Source organism: Sus scrofa, chromosome 14, assembly GCF_000003025.6.
Source record: "Sus scrofa isolate TJ Tabasco breed Duroc chromosome 14, Sscrofa11.1, whole genome shotgun sequence".
NCBI classification, from domain to species: Eukaryota; Metazoa; Chordata; class Mammalia; order Artiodactyla; family Suidae; genus Sus; species Sus scrofa.
Genome location: NC_010456.5, coordinates 15,056,907 through 15,081,268, shown reverse-complemented (window position 1 = coordinate 15,081,268; position 24,362 = coordinate 15,056,907). Strand labels below are relative to the sequence as shown.

At 45.6% G+C, this 24,362-nt stretch overlaps 2 long non-coding RNA genes and 1 pseudogene across 2 annotated transcripts; 2 read left to right on the top strand and 1 right to left on the bottom strand.

The window, feature by feature from the left end:
- LOC106508068 lies at positions 3,368 to 6,930 on the top strand. The gene is made up of 3 exons (XR_002338631.1): positions 3,368 to 3,458; positions 3,670 to 4,436; positions 6,785 to 6,930. It is a non-coding gene; the product is annotated as an uncharacterized LOC106508068 (long non-coding RNA).
- Positions 7,547 to 15,541, top strand: LOC110256701 (annotated as a pseudogene).
- Positions 18,066 to 21,549, bottom strand: LOC102158040. Its single transcript, XR_001304617.2, has 3 exons — positions 21,237 to 21,549; positions 19,501 to 20,519; positions 18,066 to 18,465 (listed from the first exon to the last, which is right to left on the bottom strand). It is a non-coding gene; the product is annotated as an uncharacterized LOC102158040 (long non-coding RNA).

The following is a 24,362-nucleotide window of genomic DNA, read 5'->3' as shown; positions in this document are numbered from 1 at the left end:
CCATTAGAAATACAGAACTGTCCCAGGAGCCTCTTTCGGGGTTCACTTCCCACCCGATCACTTGCTAAACTAAGAGTCTGAACAGTCACCGCAGGGCTGGCCCGGTGCTGGTCCTCCACCAGGAGAGGTCAGCTCTTGGACCAGCAGTAATCAGGGCAACCAAACAAAGGGCAGGGGCTCTGAAGCACAGGGTAGAGTGCCCCCCCTCACCAGCCAGGACCTGCACAGCACCCAAGATGAGCAGCACTGCCAGCCTGGGAGGGTGGGAAGGGCCCCCAGAGGCAAGGGGGTTGGGGTTGGGGGAATGGAAGGTGCTCAGAGAAGTGACAGCAAAGCTAAGATGACACCAGCTGAAAATCTGAGATCCAGGCTCCTTGCTGGCTCAAAATCTCAGGACTGGTCCCTCCCCACCCCCCAAAGAGGCTTTCTTTTTCCTTTTCCTCTTATCTGCATAAATGCACGTTCCCCTCAGCTGAGACCAGGTCAGGCCTCTGACCTCTGAGTCTTTCCTTCCTCAGCCCCGGCGGCCCCCCTCTCAGCCCCACATCTGCGGCCACATCTGACACCCGGCTGTCCCTGAGGACGGGCAGACATGTGGGGAGACCTTTGGGAGATCACGGGGGCCAGATGGGAGAGGAAAACAGGAAGGTGGAGGTGATAAGGAGAGAGCCTCCAGGGAACTGGGGGGAAAAAACTTAAAAACAGGTTTGGGGAAATCCTGGCCTGAGGAGGCGCAGTCCCGGGTCACCAGGATGAGGGCAGAGCTGGCCCCTTCATTTCTTCAATATGACCCTTCTGGAGGGTCTCTTAGGTTTTGTACAAACACAAATCTGGCACCTCCCTTTGGGCCTGGGTGTCTTTTCCTGATCATGTCAGGCACGTGCCCACCTCAGGGCCTTTGCATTTGCTTTTTCTTCTGTCTGGAATGCTCTTCCACAGATGTTCACATCACCTCTTCCCATCTTCCTCAGGTCTTCAGTAAAATATCATCTTCATGATGCTTTTCTGACCATCTTATCTAAAACTGCACTGGGAGTTCCCATGTGGCTCAGCAGGTTAAGGACCTGGCATTGTCACCAAAGTGGTTTGGGTTGCTGCTAAGGTGCAGGTTCGATCCCTGGCCCAGGAACTTCCACGTGCTGTGGGCATAGCCAAAAATTTAAAATAAAATAATAAAATAAAATTGCAGTGATACCCCCCCACCACACACACACACATACAAGTCCCTATCCTCACTTCCCAGGACAGCCCCTAACATCTGTAGAGCCTGGAGCAAGAGCGAAATGGTGGGCCCCTAAATATAGCCCCTTCTTCCTCCTCCCACCCTGACTTCTACCCAGCACCTCAAGAACCTCACCACACACATGAGCATCCCAGCTGTGTCCCCAGCAAGTGGCCACCTCCTGATCACACCATGGGCTTGGGGCACACATACCTGTGTCCCATTCTGCCCACTAAGGTCAGACCCCAGGGAAATCCATGCAAGCCCTAGACGTGGACTCTGCTGTTTGGGCAGGAACTTTTGAGATTCTGGGTAACGAGCGTGCGGTCTAAAAGGGAGTTCAGGATCCCAGGGTGCATCCCCTTGGCCTGGCAAACTCCTCATGCTGGAGGAGGCCAGGGCAGGTTCCTACGATGTGGGACTTAGGGCAGGGTCCCTCTTGCCCTGTCTAGGGGTAGGACTGTCCCTGTCCCTTCCTTGCTTTTCTTTTTTTTCCTCCACCTGATATAGTATGTGTTTCACTTATTTATTTGGCTTACCATCTGGTTTCCCCCCAGTAAAATGTAAGCCCCAAAAAAGGTAGGGATCTGTTCTGATCACTGTTCCATTCTCTGTACTTATTACAGTATCTGTCACATACTAGGTGTTCAGTAAATACTTGTTGAATAAATAATGAGGAGGTGTTGAGATACCAGGATAGAAGCCAGGCTGGGTGGGGGTGTCTTTATAAAGCTTCGCTGCTCTATCGAGGGCTTTTGGCATAAAGGGTGGTATGATGCATAGCGCCAAACTCCTTCTTTCTGAGGCTACAAACTCTAGTGAGGAAATTATGGGTTTTGCTCTTTTAGAGGATAGCTTAAAAGATGCAGTGGCCAAAAAAAAAAAAAAAAAAAAAAATGCAGAGACTTGGAATTCCCTGGTATCCTAGTGGTTAAGGATTCACCATAGTCACTGCTCTGGCTCAGGTTATTGCTGCAGCTCGGGTTTGATCCCTGGCCTGGGAACTTCTGCATGCCATGGGTGCAGCCCCCCCAAAAAAGATGCAATGGCTTCTTTTAATTATGTGCATGATACTTACTTCAGAATATACATACTCAGTGTATGTGTTTTGTGACAAAGACTGTCTCCTTGACTGAACTTTATAATCAGGCTTCTCGGAGTCCTCCTCCCACCCAGGTCCCCACCTTGGCCCCCTCCCTGTCTTCAGACTGCCTGACCCAGTTTAGCAAGAATCCCCCCACCCTTGATGACAGATCACCTGAATATCGGATCAAGCTCCTCAGGCCCCATCCTTGCTAAGTCCTTGTCCTGCCCTTTAGCAAGAACCTGGCTAGATCACTTCAGGAAGAATATGCCCCCCACCACCACCCCTTGATGTCTCCTCTTAGTAATTTCCAGCCACTGACTCCACCCGGCTCCTTGTCTAGAAATCCTCACTCATCCTTGTTCTCCTAGGAGTTGAGCCCAGTCTCTCTCCTGCTGCCACCCACAGTCGACCCCTTTGCAATAGTCTTCCATAGAGGCTTTCTTGCCATTTTTTTTTTATTGCCTAAATTTAAGTATAGTTGATTTACAATGTTGTGTTAGTTTTTCTTACCATTTTAACAAGTGTCAGAAGAATTTCTCTTTTAGGTGGGAATACAAAAATCTGTCAGATGGGGTCATCAGCCTCAAGGAGTTCTGCTCAAGTGAGGAAATCATATGCATAAACCAACAGTCAAATACAAGATAATAATTATGGGAATAAAAGAATGGTTAAGGTGTCAGAGACACCTAGTGGAGATAGCAGTTAACATTGCCTGTAGGAATCATAGTCTTTCAGATGAGAGTGACAGACTGGGCTTTGAAGGGTGAGTAGGAGTTCATGCTTTCTGGAATCTCAATAACTAGTTTCAAAAGCATAACTTTTTCCCAGAAGCATAACTTTTGCATGATGTTTCATTTATACGATCTTATGTTTGTAAAGCACATGTACTTTCACAGGAAAAAAAATAAAGATTAATAGTAGTTATATCAGGGTAGTAGTTTAGTGGGTGGTCTTTTTCTTTAAATGTTTTGTATAAAAGGGCACACGTATTACCCTTCTAATTAGAAAAACATTAGGATAATTAACAAACTGTGTCCATACGTCCAACAGGAGCTTTTGGCCTGGAGCTCGGGCGGCAGGAGCTCCTGTTAAATGTCAGGAAGGCCCAGGGAGCAGGCAGAGTGCATGAATGTGCGGGTTTCAGGCCAGGTGAGGCTGAGGGAGCCGCCTTCAGGGGGACATGCTGATGGGAAATCACGGGAATGTTTTGGGGGGGGGGGGCAGCGAGCCCACCTGCCTGGGCAGCGAGCAGTTAGAGGTGAGGCTGGAGAAAGCCGAGCCAGCAGAGCTTGGAGGGTGCAAGCCAATGCAGGAGGCTCTGTTTCCAAGCGTGAGGCCTCTCCCGCCCCATGTTTCCTAGGGCAAGACTCTCACACCAGGCTCAGCTGCGTCTGGATCCCTCCGCTGCGCGCCTTGGATCAATTTTGGATCAATCGGCCACAACAGCTGGGTGCCCAGAAAACAGAGGCGGTGAATCAAAAAGAGGAAGGAGTTCCCAAGGCGCCCCCGTGCTTGTGACAGGCACGGGCGGGCGGGTCCCACTACAGACCTCACTTCCTGATGGGAGAGGGAGAAAAACTGAAGTTACGAAAGCAGAAGCAACAGATGTGGCTCCAGCTGGCATGTGTACCGCCGTCCGTCCTCCACGAAGAGAAGACCCCTCCCTGCCTGGGGTGGTTTCCACCCGACCTTACAATCCCCACCAAATCGCGGCTCTCCCCACCAGCTCTGCACCCAAATCATCCCTCCCTTAATCCCCCGCTGTCCCGTATAAGCCGCTGGGTGGCGCTGTCGGCACTAACGGAGGCCGCCCGGAGCTCCGCTGCTGCTGGAAGGGCGGGCAGGCCTGGGGTTAGACGTGGATCCGGGAGCATCGGAGCATCGAGCATCTCTACAAGACCGAGGCTAGCGGTGACTTCGAAGTATCACCTACAGTCTGAATTAGAAGCAAATACAAACCCAGGGCGCCAGTTCTTGGCTTGATTCAGGGTGAGGCTCCAGAAGAGGGTCCATCCAATCTGCCTAAAATGAGAGCGCAGGCAGGACTGCGGCCCATTTGAGAGTTTCGGGGAAACTGGTCCCTGCAGATTATAAGATTTACTCAGGTGTCTTTGGTTCCAAAGTCCAGTAAGTACTATTGTTTCTCCTTTTGTTGTTTATTCTGTGAACAGTGTTATGTTTGTACAATAAATCAAAATGGAAAGGAGGGATCCACAGGGAAAAGAGAAGATTAGATAGACCCAAAGCAGGTAAACTCCACTAGGTCACAGCCAGGTGATGTGGAGGCTGCCTGGGAATGACTCCACCCAGATCTCTCTGGGCTGGAGAAGGAGTCCTGCCTCCATCACTCCCCACCTGTCAGAACCTCAGTGAGTTTCCCTGTAAAATGGGCACACTGACCAATGCCCTGCTCATCTGAGAGGGAAGACAGATCCCAGGCAAGGATGTACTTTTAACATTGTTATATGCTCACTCAGCGTAAAGAATTATTAATATCTCTTAATGGCTTGAATAAACATGTCATGAAAGAAGGTATCTGGATGGCCAGTAAACACATGATAAGATGATTAACATGTCAGTCATCAGTCATTAAAACCACGATGAGACACCACTGCCCAACCACTGGAATATTACACTGAAGAAGGACCACACTAAGTGCTGGTGAGGATGTGGAAAACCTGGAACTCTCACACTGCTGGTGGGAGTGTAAAAAGTTACAGCCACTTTGAAAAACAGTTATGGTTCCTTTAAAAATTCAGCATACACCTAATGTGACCACACCATTCCGCTTTTAGGTATTTACTCAAGAAAAATTATAATAAACATTCACACAAAGACTCGCACTCAAATGTTCATAGCAGCTTTCTTTACAATAGCCAAGAAATGGAACCAGACCAAACTTCCACCATGATGAGGGAATAAATCAAATTATGATCTATTCAATGGAATAGTACTCGGCAATAAAAAAAGAGTGAACACGTACCTACATAGGCAAATCTCCAAATAAGAAGCCAGATAAAAAGGAGCCCATACTATACAATCCTGTTATATAACATTCTGGAAAATGTAGTTGAGTCTGTAGTTAGAGCAAGATCAGTAGTTGCCTGGAGGTGGGGACAGAGAGAAAGCAGAGGGCAGGATTATGAAGGGGGACAAGAAAACTTTGGGGAAAAGGTGGATGTTTTCATTGTTTTGATAAATGTGATGGTTTTGTGGTACATATTCATAGGTCAAAACATCAAAGAGTATATGTTAAATATATGCAGTTTATTGTATGTCAATTATACCTCAATAAAACTGTTAAAATTGTTTAATTTTTTAAAGGGAGCAAACTTTTTTTTTTTTTTGGTTTTTTAGGGCTGTACCTGCAGCATATGGAAATTCCCGGGCTAGGGGTTGAATTGGAGCTGCAGCCGCCGGCCTATGCCACAGCCCCAGCAATGCCAGATCCAAGCTGAGTCTATGACCTATACCACAGCTCACAGCAGAATCCTTAACCCCCTGAGTGAGGCCAGGGATCAAACCCTGGTCCTCGTGGATATTAGTCAGGTTCATTACCACTGAGCCACAGTGGGAACTCCTAAGGAGGAAACCATTGCTACACATAATAAGATGGATGAGCAGGAGTTTCTGTTGTGGCTCAGTGGTAATTAACCTGACTAGCATCCATGAGGACCAAGGTTCCATCCCTGGCCTCGCTCAGTGGGTTAAGGATCCCGCATTGCTGTGAGCTGTGGTGTAACTAGGGTCTGGCATTGCTGTGGTGTAGGCTGGTGGCTATAGCTCCAATTTGACCCCTAGCCTGGGAACTTCCATATGCTGCAGCTGCAGCCCTAAAAAGACAATCAATCAATAGACAGTGAGAAAGCCTGGGTGTGGGACATTTTGATCATTCTGTTAGTCTGTCAGCAAGTTTCTTGACCTTCTAAGATGGATAAAACACAGAACTGATAAAAGAGTTTAAAAAAAAATAGGCGATTTTCAAAATCATTCTGTTCAATGAAAGGAGCCAGACATAAAAGAGAATGTACCTTGTGATTCCATTAATATAAAATTCTTAACCTGTTATGGAAAATAATCTATAAAAGAATAGTTAGATACTGTAAAACTGAACCACTTTGCTGTATACCTGAAACTAACACAACATTTCAAATCAACTATATTTCGATAAAAATTTTTTTGAAAAACCAAAAAAATGAAACTCAACATTGGAAACTAATACTCAGTAACAAATAGCTTATCAGTGGTTGCCTGTGGTTACAAAGGGGCATAAGGGAAGTCTGAGGGTGATGCAAGTATTAGATATCTTTGTAATGGTGATGGTTTCATTGATGTAGGCATATATCAAAACTCATCAGCCTTATTACTGATATGGAGGGTGTTCTAGTGGTCCATATAGAAGATCAGACCAGCCACAATATTCCCTTAAGCCAAAGCCTAATCCAGAGCAAGACCTTCACTCTCTTCAATTCTAGGAAGGCTGAGAGGTGAGGAAGCTGCAGAAGAAAAATTTGAAGCAAGAGGTTGGTGCATGAGGTTTAAGGTAAGAAGCCATCTCCATAACAACCAAGTGCCAGGTGAAGCAGCACGTGCTGATGTAGAAGCTTCAGTAAGTTACCCAGCAGATCTAGCTAAAATAATTCATGAAGGTGGGAATGCAGTAGGGAAGAACCTTTGTATTCTATTACAAGCAAATCACTAAAGGGATGTTGCCTATAAGCCTAAATTATACATAATGGCCCACCTCTGGGAACCCTGCCTCCCAGGTAGTGAGTGTTAAGCTAAAAGACCTTTGCTCACCCCACTGGAAACAGCCTAACCAGGCCCACCTGGGAGTGGCTGCAGGAGGAAGAGGTTACCACCCCCTTCCCCAGTCTGGCCGGAACCGGAACCAGGACTTCACCCCATGCCCCTTTTAGCCTTTTAGTATGAGAGAAGCCTGAGCTCTAACTCGGGAAGATGGCTGTCTAGAATGCTGACCTACCATCTCGTTGGTCTGCTGGCTTTCCAAAAAAGGCGCCATTCCTTGCCCCAACAACTCCTCTGTTTATTGGCCTGTTGTGCAACAAGTATGCACTTGGTAACAAATTTTGGTGAAGCCACTAGGAGCCTGGCTGCTTGTGGCCAGAGAGCCCTGGATTGGTATTTTGGGGTAAGGCCCTGGCGGCTGCGGGGACCACTTGTGTTGAGGCTCTTCCCTTCAAAATTCCCTGAAGTGGCACCAGCTGTCCCAGGGCATGGCAGTTGGAAGGAGGAGTCGACACCAGCCAGCAGATGGGCTCCATGCAGACGGGTAAGTTGCTTCGGTGTGTACAGGTGGAAATGTTATTCCTTTCTGTTTGGGGTGGGGCTTTTTTTATCCTCCTCCGGAATTAGCCAGTTTTCTTGTATTTGAGTGAGGTACCCTCTTGGAGAGAGGAAATAATTGCTGGACTTTTATCCTATTTGTGAACTGATTCATTTGTTTCTTTGGTTGTTAGCATTTGTGTGTGACATTTGTATTTTGTCTGTCTTGTATTTCTGTCTTTTAAAAACTGGGAAATATTTCAACTATCCCTAAAGAAAGCCCTCCAGGTGCATTTTGGATAAGTGATCTGTTTACAGCTATGAACCCCTGGGTGAGAGAAAGATGATATTTTATTGTAATGATGTGTGGCCACAGTACCTGTTAGGATCTGCCCAAGGGGTTTATCCGGGGTTACCTCGGGATCCTGTGCACCAGGTATTGTCACCTTTGATGTGTTATTTACATTGTTTACAATCTCCTGAGTCATTGGCCTGGCCAAGGAATCACATTGCATGGGGTTGAGTTGATGGTTCTTGTGACATGTAAAACCCCAAGTCTAAACTTGAGGGTTTATTTAGGGTTCTCTGTTTGTTCTTTTGGTTTTTCATTTCATTTCGTTTCGATACCACTTCTCCATTTACAGACCGATGTCAAATGGAGAAAAGAAACAACAACAACAAAAACATGTCTGTTCCAGTTCAAAAGTGGGGCATTCCCAGGGAGAAAAGAAAGGTTCCATTTAGTTCTTAAAATCACCATAAGCTCCATTCCAGAATTCAGCCAGGTTGGTTGATGCCAAGGCAAAAAGGTACCCTTTCAATGGTCAGGGATGATCAACTGCTATTTATGGTTTTATGGTGGCCTTTGAATGGCTCTATAGCTGCTCTGTGAAGAAGTGGGTAAGAATGATGAAATCCTCTGTGTGCAAGCCTTTGTGCTAGTACAGCAGGGTAGGGAAAAGTCATACAGTTGTCACCTTGTAGTAAAAGAAACCCAAGGGAAAATCTGTCAGTAGGTTAAGGACCGACATTGTCTCTGTGAGGATGTGGGTTCAATCCCTGGTCTCACTCAGTGGGTTAAGGATCTGGCATTGCCACAAGCTGCAGCATAGGTCACGGGTGCAGCTCAGATCTGGTGTTGCTGTGACTGTGGTGTAGACTTGAGCTGCAGCTTCAATTCAACCCCTGCCCTGGGAACTTCCATATGCTGTAGGTGCCGGTGTAAAAAGAAGGAGGAGAAGGAGGAAAGGAAATGTCATATAGGAAGAAAAGATGGGGGATGGGGGTGAGTCTATGTCACTCCAACTTCTGACCAAGGTGGCTATCCCAGCTGCTCCAGCCACCGTGCCAATATATCCACACCTTCCACCGCCTCCTGTTCCTATCCAGCCCCAGTTCCCACACTGGGGCTCAGGAGGTGGCGAGACTGGTTCCCCCTCCTTATAGGGATCAACTAGAAAATCCTGTGTTAGTTTCTGGGGCACAGGGGCCTGGTCTGGTATCACCACCTGAGACCTGACAAGGCATCTAGTTTGCCACTCTCTGCACAGGGCAATTTCCCTTAAGTCATTATCCTCGCTATGGGGCCTACATGCAGCTCGAACTCAAACTCAGTAACAGCTACACTAAACAGACTTACAGTGTAGATCAAACAGCCTTACACTGGAAGAATATGCCATCTGGGACTTTCATAGCTAGAAAGAAGTCAATGCCTGACTTCAAGCTTTCAAAAGACAGGGGCTAATGCAGCTGGTGACTTTAAATTGAAGTCAATGAACATTTACCATCCCAAAGTCCCAGGGCCCTAAAGAATTATGCTAAATCTACTCTACCTGTATTCTATAAATGGAACAACAAAGCCTGGATGACAGCACCTCTGTTTACAGTATTGTTTACCAAATATTTTAAGCCCACTGTTGAGGCCTACTATTTGGAAGAAATGATTCTCTTCAAAATATTACTGCTCATTGACAATGCACGTGGTCACCCATCATCTGATGGCGACAATGAGATTAATGTGTTCATGCCTGCTACTGCACCACCCATTCTGTAGCCCAGGGATCAAGGAGTTCTTTTGATTTTCTTTTTTTCTAATTGTAGTTTATTTACAATGTTTTGTCAATTTCTGCTGTACAGCAAGGTGACCCAGTTTTATACACACACACACACCTATTCTTTTTCTCACAATATCCTCCGTCATGTTCCATCACAAGTGATTGGATGTAGTTCCCTGTGCGATACAGCAGGATCTCCATTGTTTATCTACTCCGAATGCTATATTTTGCATCTCCTAACCCCAAACTCCCAGTTCATCCCACTCCCTCCCCTTCCCCCTTGGCAACCACAAGTCTGTTCGCCATATCCATGAGTTTCTTTCTTTTTTATAGATAGCTTCATTTGTGCCATATATTGGATGCCAGATTTAAGTGATATGTTATTTGTCTTTCTCTTCTGACTTACTTCACTTAGTATGAGAGTCTCTAGTTCCATCCATGTTGCTGCAAATGGCATTATTTTGTTCTTTTTTATGGCTGAAGTAGTATTCCATTGGGTAGTTTACCACATCTTCTTAATCCATTCATCTGTCAGTGGACATTTAGGTTGTTTCCATATCTTGGCTGTTGTGAATACTGCTGCAATGAACATAGGGGCACATGTATATTTTTCAATCCCAGGAGTGGGATTGCTGGGTCATATGGCAGTTTTGTCTTTTTTTTTTTTTTTTTTTTTTTTGTCTTTTTGTTGTTGTTGTTGTTGTTGTTGCTATTTCTTGGGCCGCTCCCACAGCATATGGAGGTTCCCAGGCTAGGGGTCAAATCGGAGCTGTAGCCACCAGCCTACGCCAGAGCCACAGTAACGCGGGATCCGAGCCGTGTCTGCAACCTACACCACAGCTCACGGCAACACCGGATCGTTAACCCACTGAGCAAGGGCAACCTCATGGTTCCTAGTCGGATTCGTTAACCACTGCGCCACGACGGGAACTCCCTCATATGGCAGTTTTATGAGGTATCTCCATACTGTTTTTCAAAGTGGTTGTACCAATTTACATTCTCACCAATAGTGTAGGAGGGTTCCCTTTTCTCCACACCTTCTCCCTCATTTGTTATTTGTAGACTTATTAATGACAGTCATTCTGACCAGTGTGAGATGGTGCCTCATTGTAGTTTTGACTTGCATTTCTCTAATAATTAGTGATGTTGAGCATCTTTTCATGTGCTTGTTGGCCACCTCTATGTCTTCTTTGGAGAAATATCTATTCAGGTCTTCTGCCCATTTTTCAATTAGGTTGTTTGCTTTTTTTTTTTTTTTTTTTTTTTTTTTTTTGTCTTTTTAGGGCCGCTCCCATGGCATATGGAGGTTCCCAGGCTACGGGTCTAATCAGAGCTGTAGCTGCCGGCCTACACCACAACCACATCAACAGCAATGCCAGATCCAAGCCTCGTCTGAGACCTACACTGCAGCTCACGGCAATGCCAGTTCCTTGACCCACTGAGTGAGGCCAGGGATTGAACCTGCCACCTCATAGTTCCTAGTTGGATTTGTTTCTGCTGTGCCATGACAGGAATTCCTGGGGTGTTTGTTTTTTGCTGTTGAGTTGTATAAGTTGTTTGTATATTTTGAAGATTAAGCCCTGTCGGTTGCATTGTTTGAAACTATCTTCTCCTATTCTGTAGGTTGTCTTTTTGGTGGTTTTTTTTGTTTTTTTTTTTTTTTTTTTAATGGTTTCCTTTGCTGCGCAAAATCTTGTAACTTTGATTAGGTCCCATTGGTTTATTTTTGTTTTTATTTCTATTGCCTTAGGAGACTGACCTAAGAAAAACATTTGGACAGTTGATGTCAGAGATTGTTTTGCTCATGTTCATTTCTAGAAGTTTCATGGTGTCTTATCTTATGTTTAAGTCTTTTTAGTTTATTTTTGTGCATGGTGTGAGGGTGTTTCATTAATTTACATGCAGCTGTCCAGTTTTGCCGGCACCAGCTGCTGAAGAGACTGTCTTTTCCACATTTTATATCTTTGCCTCCTTTGTTGAAAATTAATTGACCATAGGTGTCTGGGTTTATTTCTGCATTCTCTATTCTGTTCCATTGGTGTGTATGTCTGTTTTTGTAACAGTACTACACTTCCTAGATTGCTGTAGCTTTGTAATACTGTCCGAAGTCTGGGAGAGTTATGCCTGCTGCTTGTTTTTTGTTCCTCAGAATTGCTTTGGCAATTCTGGGTCTTTTCTGGTTTCATACAAATTTTTGGATTGTTTGTTCTAGTTCTGTGAAAAATGTCATGAATAATTTAATAGGGATTGCATTGAATCTGTAGATTGCTTTGGGTAGTATGGCCCTTTTAACCGTATTAATTCTTCCAATTGAGGAGCATGGAGTATCTTTCCATTTCTTTGAATCCTCTTTAATTTCCTTAATGTTTTATAGTTCTCAGCATATAAGTCTTTCACCTCGGTCAGGTTTCTTCCTAGGTATTTAATTTTGGAGGGTGTAATTTTTAAAGGTAGTATATTTTTTGGAGTTCCTGTCGTGGCTCAGTGGTTAACGAATCCGACTAGGAACCATGAGGTTGCAGGTTCAATCCCTGGCCTCGCTCAGTGGGTTAAGGATCCGGTGTTGCTGTGAGCTGTGGTGTAGGTTGCAGACGCAGCTCGGATCCTGCGTTGCTGTGGCTCTGGCGTAGGCTGGTGGCTACAGCTCCGATTCGACCCCTAGCCTGGGAACCTCCACATGCCAAGGGAGCGGCACAAGTAGTGTATTTTTTATATTCCTTTTCTAATATTTCATTGTTAGTACATAGAAATGCAACCAATTTCTAAATGTTAATCTTGTATCTTGCTGCTTTGCAGAGTTCATTGATCAGTTCAAGTAAGTTTTTGTGTGGAGTCCTTAGCTTTTTTCTATGCATAGTATCATGTCATCTGCATACAGTGACACTTTTACCTCTTCTCTTCCAATTTGGATACCTTTTACTTCTTTTGTTTGTCTGATTGCTGTGGCTAGGATTTCCAATACCATGTTGAATAAAAGTGGTCAGAATGGGCGTCCTTGTCTTGTTCGAGATTTTAGTGGGAAGGTGTTCACCTTTTCTCCATTGAGTATTATATTGGCTGTGGGTTTGTCATAAATGGCTTTTATTATGTTGAGGTATGTTCCCTCTATACTCACTTTGGTAAGAGTTTTTGTCATGAATGGATGTTGGATTTTGTCAAATGCTTTTTCTGCATCTATTAATGTGGCTTTTGACTTTTATTAATATGGCGTATGATATTGATTGATTTCCATATGTTGAGCCATCCTCCTGAACTTGGAATGAATCCCAATTAATCGTGATGTGTGTTCTTTTTTAAATGTTGTTGGATTTGGTTGGCTAAAATTTTGTTGAAAATTTTTGCATCTATATTCATCAATGATTTGGTCTATAATTTTCATTTTTGGTGGTATCTTTGTCTGGTTTTGATATTAGGGTGATGGTGGCTTCAAGAATGTCTTTGGGAGTGTTCCTTCTTCTTCAACCTTTTGGGAAAGTTTAAGGAGGATGGGTATAAGTTCTTTGTACATTTGGTACATTCTTTGTAGAATTTGCCTGTGAAGCCATCTGGTCCTGGACTTTTGTTTGTAGGGAGTGTTTTTATTACATATTCAATTTCATTTCTAGTGTTTGGTCTGCTTAATGGATCTATTGCTTCTTAATTCAGTTTTGGAGGGCTGTAGGTCTCTAGGAAGTTGTCCATTTCTTCTAGGTTGTCAAATTTGTTGACATATAATTGGTTTTTTGTTTGTTTATTTGTTTGTTTGTTTTTGTATTTCTGCATTATCCATTGAGATTTCTCCTTTTTCATTTCTTATTTTGTTTATTTGGATTTTGTCTCTCCTCTTCTTGGTGATTCTGGCCAGAGGTTTGTCAATTTTGTTTACCCTTTCAAAGAACCGGATCTTGGTTTTATTGATTTTATTTTATTTATTTATTTATTTATTTATTTATTTATTTATTTATTTATTGTCTTTTTGCCTCTTCTTGAGCTGCTCCGGTGGCATATGTAGGCTCCCAGGCTAGGGGTCTAATTGGAGCTGTAGCTGCCTGCCACAGCCACAGCCACAGCAATGTCAGATCCGAGCCACGTCTGCGACCTACACCACAGCTCATGGCAATGCCAGATCCTTTACCCACTGAGCAAGGCCAGGGATCGAACTCACAACCTCATGGTTCCTAGTCAGATTCGTTAACCACTGTGCCACATAGGGAACTCCTCTGTTGTTTTTTTGAATCTCTATTTTATCGACTTCCTCTCCAATCTTTATGATTTCCTTCCTTCTGCTGACTTTAGGTTTTGTTTGTTCTTCTTTTTCTAATTCCTTTAGGTAATAGGTTAAATTGTTGATTTGAGATTTTCCTTTTTTGAGGAAGGCCTGTGTTGCTACGAATTTCCCTCTAAGAACTGCTTTTGTAGCAACCCATAAATTTTGAATGGTTGTTTTTTCCTTTTGATTTTCAAGTCTAATTATTTGAGAAATACATTTCATAAGACTATAGCTGTCATAGGTAGTGATTCCTCTGATGGATCTGGGAAAATGATTGAAAACTTTCTGGAAAGGAATCCCCATTCTAGATGCCACTAAGAACATACATGACTCATAGGAAGAGGTCCAAGTGTGAACATTAACCAGCATGTGGAAGGACTTAACTTCAGCCCTCGTGGATGATATTGAGGTGTTGAAGACTTCAGTGGAAGAAGTCACTGCAGATGTAGTAGAAACAGCAAGAGAACTAGAATTAGAAGTGGAGCCTAAAGACGTGACTGAACTGCTGCTATCTCATGGTGAAACTCTAATGCATGAGGAGGTGCTTCTTATGGATGAGATCCTTCTTATGGATGAGCAAAGAAAGTGGTTTCTTGAGATGAAATCTACTCCTGGGGAAGATGCTCTGAGGATTGTTGAAAAAACAACAAAGATTTAGAATATGACATAAATTTAGCTGATAAAGCAGCAGTAGGGTTTGAGAGGACTAACTCCAATTTTGAAAGAAGGTCTGCTTTGAGAAAAATGGTGTCAAACAGCATCATATGGTTCATGAAAGGAAGAGTCAATCAATGTGGCAGACTTTGTCATTGTCTTATTTTTAAGAAATTGCCACAACCACTCCAGCCTTCAGCAACCACCATGCTGATCAGTCACCAGTCATCAACACACAGGCAAGACCCTCCACAACAAAAAGATTATACTTGCTGAAGGCTCAGAAGGTGGTTAGCATTTTTCAGCAAGAAAGTATTTTTTAGTTAAAGTACATTGTTTTAGACCTTGTGCCATTGCACACTTAACAGACTGCAGCATAGTATAAACACAATTTTCATATGTACTGGGAAACCAAAAAATTTTTGTGGCTTGCTTTATTGGGATACTCAGTTTATGGTGATAGTCTGGAACTCTGAACCCACAGTCTTCCTGAAATATGCCTGTACTAAGTTTGAGGGTAATCAGTTGCTCAGCAAAAGAGAACTAGTGGAGGTAGCAATGGGCAAAAGCACTAAAACTGAGACCAAAGGCTGAGTTTTAGATCCTGCTCTATGTCGATGTGTCATTTTACACTTTGAACCTGTGATTTTCCTCATCGTTTCAGGGTCTATAACAAGAAATATCTTAGCTTGGGCAGCCTAAGCAACCAATATTTATTTCTTATATTTCTGGAGGTTGGAAACCCAAGATCAAGGTGCCAGGAGATCAAATTCTGGTGGGAGCTGCCTTCTCGCTGTGACCTGACATGCTGGAGGGAGCACTGATCTTTATCCAATGAGGACACTAATTGCACCCCAGTCTCAACTTCATATAAATTTCTCAACTTCATATAAACTTATCTCCCTCACACCCTAATATCATCCACTGGGGATTATGACTTTAACACATATTCACTGAGGCAGGGGGAGACAGTTATCTTGTCTTTTTTTTTTTTTTTTTTTAAATAGCATGAAGGAGTTCCCATTGTAGTTCAGTGGTTTAAGAACCCAACTAGTACCCATGAGGATATGGGTTTGATCCCTGGCCTCGCTCAGTGGATTAAGGATCCAGTGTTGCTGTGAGCTGTGGTGTAGGTCACAGATGCGGCTCGGATTCTGCGTTGCTGTGGCCGTGGCATAGGCTTCACAAAGTCGCAGCTCTTTGGTAATAGATAAAGTGTGCGCCTGACCTCAGCAGTTGGGAAAAGCCTTCCTCCCCCTCTGCATCCTGTCCACACAAGAGCAATAACTCCTGGGGTGCCCCAGTTTGACCCTGCTTAGAGGAAGCTACCATGCAGATTGACTTGAGACAGGCCCTTACCAGCTAATAACAGCACTTGTGTGATGCTCTAGCTTACAAAGCCTCTCCAGATACACTCCCATTAGATTCCTGCAGCAACCCTGGAGGCAGGCACTTCAAGTCCATTCCACAGAGGAGATGATCCATCGCTACCTGGGACAATGGGGTGGGAAAGTGTGGTTGCAGAATGTGCTGGCATTGGAGCTCCCATTGTGGCTCAGCAGTAACAAACCAACTAGTATCCATGACGATGTGGGTCCAATCCCTGGCCCAGCTCAATCAGTGGGTTAAGGATCTAGCGTTGCCATGAGCTGTGGTGTAGTTCGCAGACACAGCTTGGATCTGGCGTTGCTGTGGCTGTGGCCAACAGCTGCAGCTCTGATTCGATCCCTAGCCTGGAAACTTCCACATGCCAAGGATGTGGCCCTAAAAAGACCAAAAAAAAAAAAAAAAGATGCCGGTATTTATTAAGTCTCTTCCCTGAAACTTGCCCTGCACTGGGTACTTTGTATATGTTTTTTCCTTTAAACAAACTTGCAAGGAAAGTAGTATTTTCATACTATTTCAATTTTTCTTACAGGGCCATATGGAGGTTCCCAGGTGAGGGATCGAATCGGAGCTGCAGCTGCCGGCCAGGGTTGCTATGGGAGTCTAATGGGAGTGTAGCTGGAGAGGCTCTGTAAGCTAGAGCATCACACGAGTGCTGTTAGTGGGTAAGGCCTGTCTCAGGACAGTCTGCATGGTGGCTTCATCTAAGCCGGGTCAAACTGGAGCACCCCAGGAGTTATTGCTCTTGTGTGGACAGGATGCAGAGGGGGAGGAAGGCTTTTCCCAACTGCTGAGGTCAGGCACACATGTTATCTATTACCAAAGAGCTGGGGCTTTGTAAAGCTCAAACTCCAAAGGAGACAGGCATGTGACTCCATGGTCAGGAGACTCTGAGGTCACTGAGTGGGCCAGAGATGCAGAGAGGAAGCAAAATTGCCAAAAATGGAAGATCCTTCCTAACTGCTTCTGGAGAAACCAGCTGAGTTTTGCTGCCATGTGGGATCTGCTGGGCACTGCCCTTCCCCATTTTCATCCTCCCCCAGATCCTTCTGAAATAGGAGCTGGCCTGGTAGGGGCTTAGATCACATAAGCAAGGAACCCTCTGAACCATGCCCTGGCAGCAAAGAGAAAAGAAAACCACAACTTGGTCAAATTTCACAAGTTCCTATTTGTGAAATTTTTGCTTTCTGAAAATTTTTTTCAGAACCTGGATTTCTTTTTTTCCCTCCTTTATTCCTTGATTGGACAATACCTGGATAAAACCATGAATGAATACATTTTAAAAGCAGGCTTTACATCTGTGAAAATGAATGAAGCATCGCTATAGAAATCAATATGGATGAATATTAGGTGTATAACATTGAATCAAAAACATGTTGGAGTTCCCTGGTGGCCTAGCGGTTAAGGATCTGCTATTATTACTATTGCGGCTCAGGTTGCTGCTATGGTACAAGTTCAATTCCTGGCCTGGGAACATCCCCATGCCAAGGGCTCAGCCAAAGGGGGAAAAAAAGGTAGAATTAGGAATTTCCACCGTGGCAGAGTGAATTAATGATACAGTATGACCTCTGTGGTGGTGCAAGTTCAATCCTTGGTCTGGGAACTTCCATATGCCAAGACTGTGGCAGGAAAAAAAAAGTAGACCCAAAAAATTACCATTTACAGATTCGTAATTCACAACGAAACTATTTTTTAAAAGGTGAAATAGTGATAAAGGTTCAATTTTGAATATTTGTTTCCTCTGGGAGGGAGGGAGGGGGTAGATGGGGGAAAGTATACAGGTGGTGCACTTTCATGGCTAATACTGTTATTTCTAAGGTGGGTAGTGGGGTCACAAACATTCATTTCATTATCATATTCCATAACCTTCAGGTTTTTCACATTCTTCCCTAAAATCTGAATTATCTTTATGCAATTTTCCTGTAATGGTTTCCATAGATGTGAATGTGAGCACATAGAGAGAAAGTTCCCTTGGGCGCAGTGGGTTAGGGATCTGGTGTTGCCGAAGCTGTGGCACAAGTGCAACCATGGCACAGGTTCCATCTCATGCTGGGAACTTCCACACGCCACAGGGTGTGGCCAAAACACACACACACACACACACACACACACACTAAAGAATTTTGAGGAGTTCCATGGTGGCTCAGTGGGTTGAGCATCTGGCTTTGTCACCACTGTGGCTCAGGTTGCTGCTATGGTGTTGGTTCGATCCCTATTCCTGGAGCTTCTACATGCTGTGGGCTTGGGGGGAAAAAAAAAGTATTTTGGAAAATTAAAAGGGAGAAAATCCTCCATGGTCCTACCATTCTGCTTCTATCTCAGTTTTCCCTCTGCAGTGGGTTCTCCTTCTTACTGAGTCATAATCTCATAATCTCACTTCCATAATCAGTACCTACTTCTGGTTTCTTTCTTAGTGTTACATTATAAACAGTTTTCCAAATTATCCAAAATCTTCAGAATCATCCTTCTTCATGGCTGCATAGTAGAATATCCATACTTCATGAAAATTCCAAGAATCCAATGACATCTGTATAGTATACCACGTTTAAAAGAAAATAAATACACTGTTACATTAGTCTCCTAGAGCTGCCCTATGAAATTACTACAAACTGGACATAATAGAAATTTATTCTCTCAGTCTGGGAGACCAGAAGTCTGAAATCAAGGTGTCAGCAGGACCATGTTCCCATCAAAGAATCTTGGAAAGAATCCCTCCTTGACTTTCTCCCAGCTGCTGGTGATTCCTGGCAGCCCTTGGTTCCTCGGCCTTAGCTGATCACTTCAATCCCTGTGCCATCTTCCTGTCTCCTTCTCCCTATGTCTCTATGTGTCCTCCTCTTCTTATGAAGTCACCAGTCATTGGGTTTGGGGCCCAGCCTAATCTGGTGGTATCTCAACCTAACTACAACAGCAAAAACCCTCCTTCCAAAAAAGGTCACACTCTGAGGTTCTGGATGAATGTGAATTTGGGGAGACAGTTTGACCCACTCCAGCTGCTCTCTTCAAAAATCTGAAATGCCATACTCTAGTTTTTTATCCCCCTCTTTTCATGGTTGCATCTGCAGCATATGGATGTCCCCTAGTTAGGGGGTGAATCAGAGCTGCAGTTGCGGCCTATGCTACAGCCACACTGGATCATTAACCCACTGAGCCAGGCCAGGGATCAAACTTGCATCCTCACAGAGACAAATCCTTAACCCATTGAGCCACAATAGGAATTCCCAAACCCTGACTTTTTAACAAGGCGTTAATGGGCTGCCACAAGCCTACCAACCACAGTGTGGGCTGTGGGCCCTTACTCATATTAGAAAGTTTGCATGGAAAGTTTCATATTGTAGAAGTTTGGAAATTTGTCCAAACTTCTCATTTCCTCAGTAAAGAGTTTGAGGGTCCATGAGAGGTGATTTATCCCAGGATACTCAAGTTTCCAGGTACAGTCTAGGAATCTTCCTCAGGCCAATGCTAACTAGACCTGAGATATAAACTCTAGGCTATATCTCAAGTAGCTCTTTCAGGACTGTGTTATTTATCTCCTACTGAGTGACAAATTAGCACACAATACCTTAAACACATGTTATCACAGTTTCTACGGGTCAGGAACCTAGACACAGCTTTGCTGTCCTCTGTCGGGGTCTCCCTCCAGGCTGAACTTGGCCAGAGTCAAGGTCCTATTTGAAGGCTCAGCTCAGGGAGGCTCCACATCCAAACTCACTCACATGGTTGTTGGCAGGATTCAGTTCCTTAGGGCTGTTGGACTGAGAGCCTTAGTTCCTCACTGGCCTCCGTTTTTTCCTTTGTGGGCCTCCCCTCAGCCTGAGTGACTTAAGCAATAAAAAAATTATTTCCTCCCAGTTCTGGAGCCCGAAAGCCTGAGATCAAGGTGCCAGAAATGTTGATTTCTTCTGAAGCCTCTCCTTGGCTTACCAATGGTCACTAAATTAGATTCCTGGACCCAATTCTAACATAGGGCAGAGTCCCCCACAGCAACAAACAACCCGCAGGGTGGCCTACAATTCAGTTCACTTCTGACCCTGTCTGCACAGAGATAGCATCAGATTCCACAGGTAAAGACTGCCCCTCCCCCCTGCCCCCACCGCAATTAATTTGCTGGAGTGGCTCACAGAACTCAGAGAAACATTTCCCTCACTAGATCACCTGCTTATTACAAAAGTATGTGACTCAGGGACAGCCCAGCAGAGGAGAAGCTGAGGGCCGACAAGATATGTGGGAAGAGATGAGGCGCTTCCAGGCCCTCCCCAGGCACCACTCTCCCCAAATCTGCATGTGTTTGCCTACTCAGAAGCGCCCCCAAACCACATCCCTTCAGGTCTTTAAGGAGACCTCCTTACTTAGGCACAGCTGATCAAGTCATTGGCCATCGGTGACTGACTCAGCTTCAGGCCCTTCTCCCTTCCTGGAGGTCGGGGGGTAGGACGGAAAGTTCCACCCCTCTAGTCAATTGGTTGGTCCCCCTGGCAACCAACCCCCATTATCAGGTGGGATCCAAAAGTCACCTCATGAACATTTGTCACTCTCAGCACTCAGGAAATTCCAAGGGTTTGGTGAGCTGTGAAGTAAGACCTGTGGACAGAGACCAAATAAACATAGAAATATATTTTGGCAATCTGGTGGACCCAGTATATATATATATTTATTAATCACAATATCCCAGTCTCCTCCTCACTGTGTCCTCACATGGTCTCTTCCCTCTGGGTGCCCGCGCCTGGTCTCTGCATTTCCTCTCGGACTGGAAATGAGGGTCCACCCTAAAGGCCTCGTTTGAATTCAGTCACCTCTTTAAAGACTTGATCTCCAAATACAGGCACACTCTGAGATATTAGGGGTTAAGGCTTCAACATACGAATTTGGAAACGGACACAGTGCAGCCCATAATGGGGACCTGCCTCCGTTTCTGCAGCCCTCACCGCCCTTGGCTCTCACAGTCAGACCCGCATCCCGGGTCTGTCCGATGGTATCAGTGCACCAGCAGCCTCAGAGCTCAGAGGAGACTCCTCCCCAGGACAGAGTCCAGAGCCCGGGGCGGTGGCCGGGGTGGGGTGGGGGGGGTGGTTGCTGTCTCTGTCCTGCTGTGGCCTCGGTCTCCTTTACTCTGGAGACCAAACCCAGCATCTGAGCACACAGGGGACACCCCTGGACAGCTGTTTATCTTCACCCACAAATTCCCACTCAGAGCCACCTCCGCTCACACCCCGGCCCTCCCCAAACTGCTCCTCAATCCCCCGTCCTCAACGCTGCCCCCAGCCCCACTCTACTCCCTGGCACACCAGGGCCCCTCACTCGGCAGCTGTGTGGACAGAGCAGATCCTCCATCTGGAATGTGTCCTTCTCGGGACTCCCTGAGGACACAGTCTCCTGATGGGCCTCCTTCCCCAGCTCTTCCTCCTGCTGCTCCTCTTTATCTCCAGGGAAGTACCTCACGGCCTGATGACTGGTGAGGGCACCGCTGCATCCACACTGACTCATACCAAGGATCAAATGACCCAGCCTTGCCGTGAGGGCAAAGATGTACTCATCAAGTAATCACGATAGATGTGCGTATACCCGAATCATTTTGCTGTGCGCCTGAAATGACAGTTAACCGCACTTCAATATTTGGTTGGTTGGTTCGTTGGTTGGTTTTGGCCATGCCCATCCCATGAGGAAGTTCCCACGCCAGGGATCAAACCCATGTCACAGCACGGACCATGCCGGATCCTTAAATGCCAGGCCACCAGGGAATTCCTCAGCTTTAAAAAAAATGGTTAAAAAAATTTTTTAATTAAAAAGTAAAAATGAAAAATTAGGGAACCAAAGCAGGGTGGACGGTGTCCCTGTAAGAGAAAAATCTCTTGGGTTCCAGAGGTGCTGCCTGGCCAGACGGCCTTCAAAACTGCAGTTTGCAGAGTTCCCGTCATGGCGCAGGGGAAACGAATCCGACTAGTAACCATGAGGCTGCGGGTTCAATCCCCGGCCCCACTCAGTGTGTTGAGGATCCGGTGTTGCCATGAGCTGTGGTGTAGGTTGCAGACACAGCTCAGATCCCGCATTGCTGTGGCTGTGGTGTAGGCTGGCTGCTGTAGCTCCAATTCAACCCCTAGCCTGGGAACCTCCATATGCTGTGGGAGAGGCCTTAAAAGGACAAAAGACCAAAAATACCAACAACAACCAAAAAACCCCTGAAGTTTTATGCCCAAACAAGTGTCTGCCAAGACAAAGTCTGGTGATGGTTTTCTTTCTCTGTGAGGGGGATGAGGACTACTCAGTTCCATGGCAGGAATCTTCCAGAACCAAATAGAAGTTGTGACTTTCTTTCAGGCTTACGTGCTCTATTTCTCCCCGCTCCTCACCTCTCTCTTAGGTTCTCCCCAACACTCACGCTAAGTAGTAGTTACCACTTGTCACAGTTCTGGAACTGTATCTTTCTTATAATAGAGAAATAGTTGTCTGTGCCAAAATGGGAAAAGGAACTCAGAGCCGACAACTCAGGGAGGCCTCGGATGGACTCTGACATGACAAAGACTGTGTGTGAAATGCGAAAGTGGGCCCCCAAAGCCATTGTGTACCAATGCGCCATTCGCCTCCTTGTGACTATGCATGGTGCCCCCTAGGGTTGTGCAGTGAACAATCTGCACAGCTGTTCAGTGCATTCTGGAGGCACAGAAAAGATACAGATGTGGCAGGCAGTCGATGGCCCCAAATGGGGCTGGGGGAGTGCCCTAAGGCTGACAAAGGGGTCCTTTCAGCTTTACTGGAAAAAAGAGGAGTGAGGAAGGCTTGGGATCCCTTGTGACGGCAAAGCACAGAAGAAAATGAAGGCGTTTAACTCCTCTCTCCTTTCATCATCCCCAAAGTGTGTGACCCTCTAAGGGTGGGGGCAGAGCAAACATCAGGAGGCCTCTGATGTTCAGGGCTAGCAATGCGTGCCCTTGTCCCTAAGAGTGGCTGGAAGCTGGGGCTGCCGAGAACTCCGGACTTGGGAGGGAACCCAGCAAGACTGGTCTCCCTGGTCAGGCCTCACCTCTGTGCTTTCTGTCATTCTGGACACTAAGAGACAGAGACCAAATGGTTTTGCGTTCCCTTTAGCTCTTCACCTCCTGGCCCTTCCTGGGCCACAGGGTGAACCTGGATTGGGGCCTGGACCTGCAGCCAGGCTCTGGCAGAGCCACCAGACAGCAGCTCTGAGCCCCTTGGTCCTTCCCCCGGGGCATGTGTCCTGGGCTGTAACAGTCCAACTGAAATGTTAAAAAGCCAGTGTTCTTTGCAGCCCAGAGAAGCTTCTGCCAGAGATCCTGCTGGTGGGTGGCACAGCTTTCTCCTATTCTGCTGGCGCGTTTGCTGGGAAAGAGGGACACAAAGCATGGAGGGTGGGCAGGGCCAGACAGGGAGCTAATTCAGAGGAAGACTCAGGAGGAGCCAGGCCAGAAATGGGGTCCTGGGAGGGACAGAGATGACAAGGGCACTTACCCCAAGTGACCACAAGGCAGTAGCTCCAGCAGCTCAGGGGAGAGCTGGCCCCTTCTTGCCTCAGATTGACAAGCACTTCAGGAAAAAGATGCTTTTATTCTTAGCTTGGAACTCAGGTGGAAAGGGATGAGCATTTGCTGAGGCCACTGCCGAGACAGACTCCAAAGGCGTGGCTGTGAAAGAGCAGATGTGAAAATTCTCCAAAACAGAAGAGCGTCCTGGGTCTCTTATTACCCAGGCTCTACCCCCAGACCTCCAGCCGGCACTTCTCAGGAATGCCTTGTGCTCTGTCCCTCCTCCCAAAGACTTGTTCGTGCTCTTCCCTCACCTGGAAGGGTCTGGGGCCTGTTCTCCGCAGTCACCTCCTCCTGTTGAATCTCTACTGTCCCTAGAGGAATGGAAATAAAAACAAAAATTAACAAAGGGAACCTAATCAAACTTAAAAGCCTTTGCACAGCAAAGGAAACCATAACCAAATAAAAAGATGACCTATGGACTTGGAGAAATAATCTGCACATGATGAGACTGACAAGGGCTTCATCTCCCAAATACACAAACAGCCCATACAGCTCAATATCAAAAAAACAAACAGCCCAACTGGAAAAATGGGCAGAAGACCTAAGTAGACATTTCTCCAAAGAAGACATATGGATGGCCAACAGACACATGAAAAGATGCTGAGCATCACTAGTTATTAGAGAAATGCAAATCAAAACTGCAATGAGGTACTACCTCACACCAATCAGAATAGCCATCATTAATAAGTCTACAAATAATAAATGTTGGAGAGGGTGCGAAGAAAAGAGAACCCTCCTACACTGCTGGTGAGAATATATGTTTGTTACAGCCACTATGGAGAACAGTAGGGAGATTCCTCAGAAAACTAAGGATAGAGTTACCATATGATCCAGCAATCCCCCCTCCTGGGCATTTATCTAGACAAAAACTCTTAGGATACCC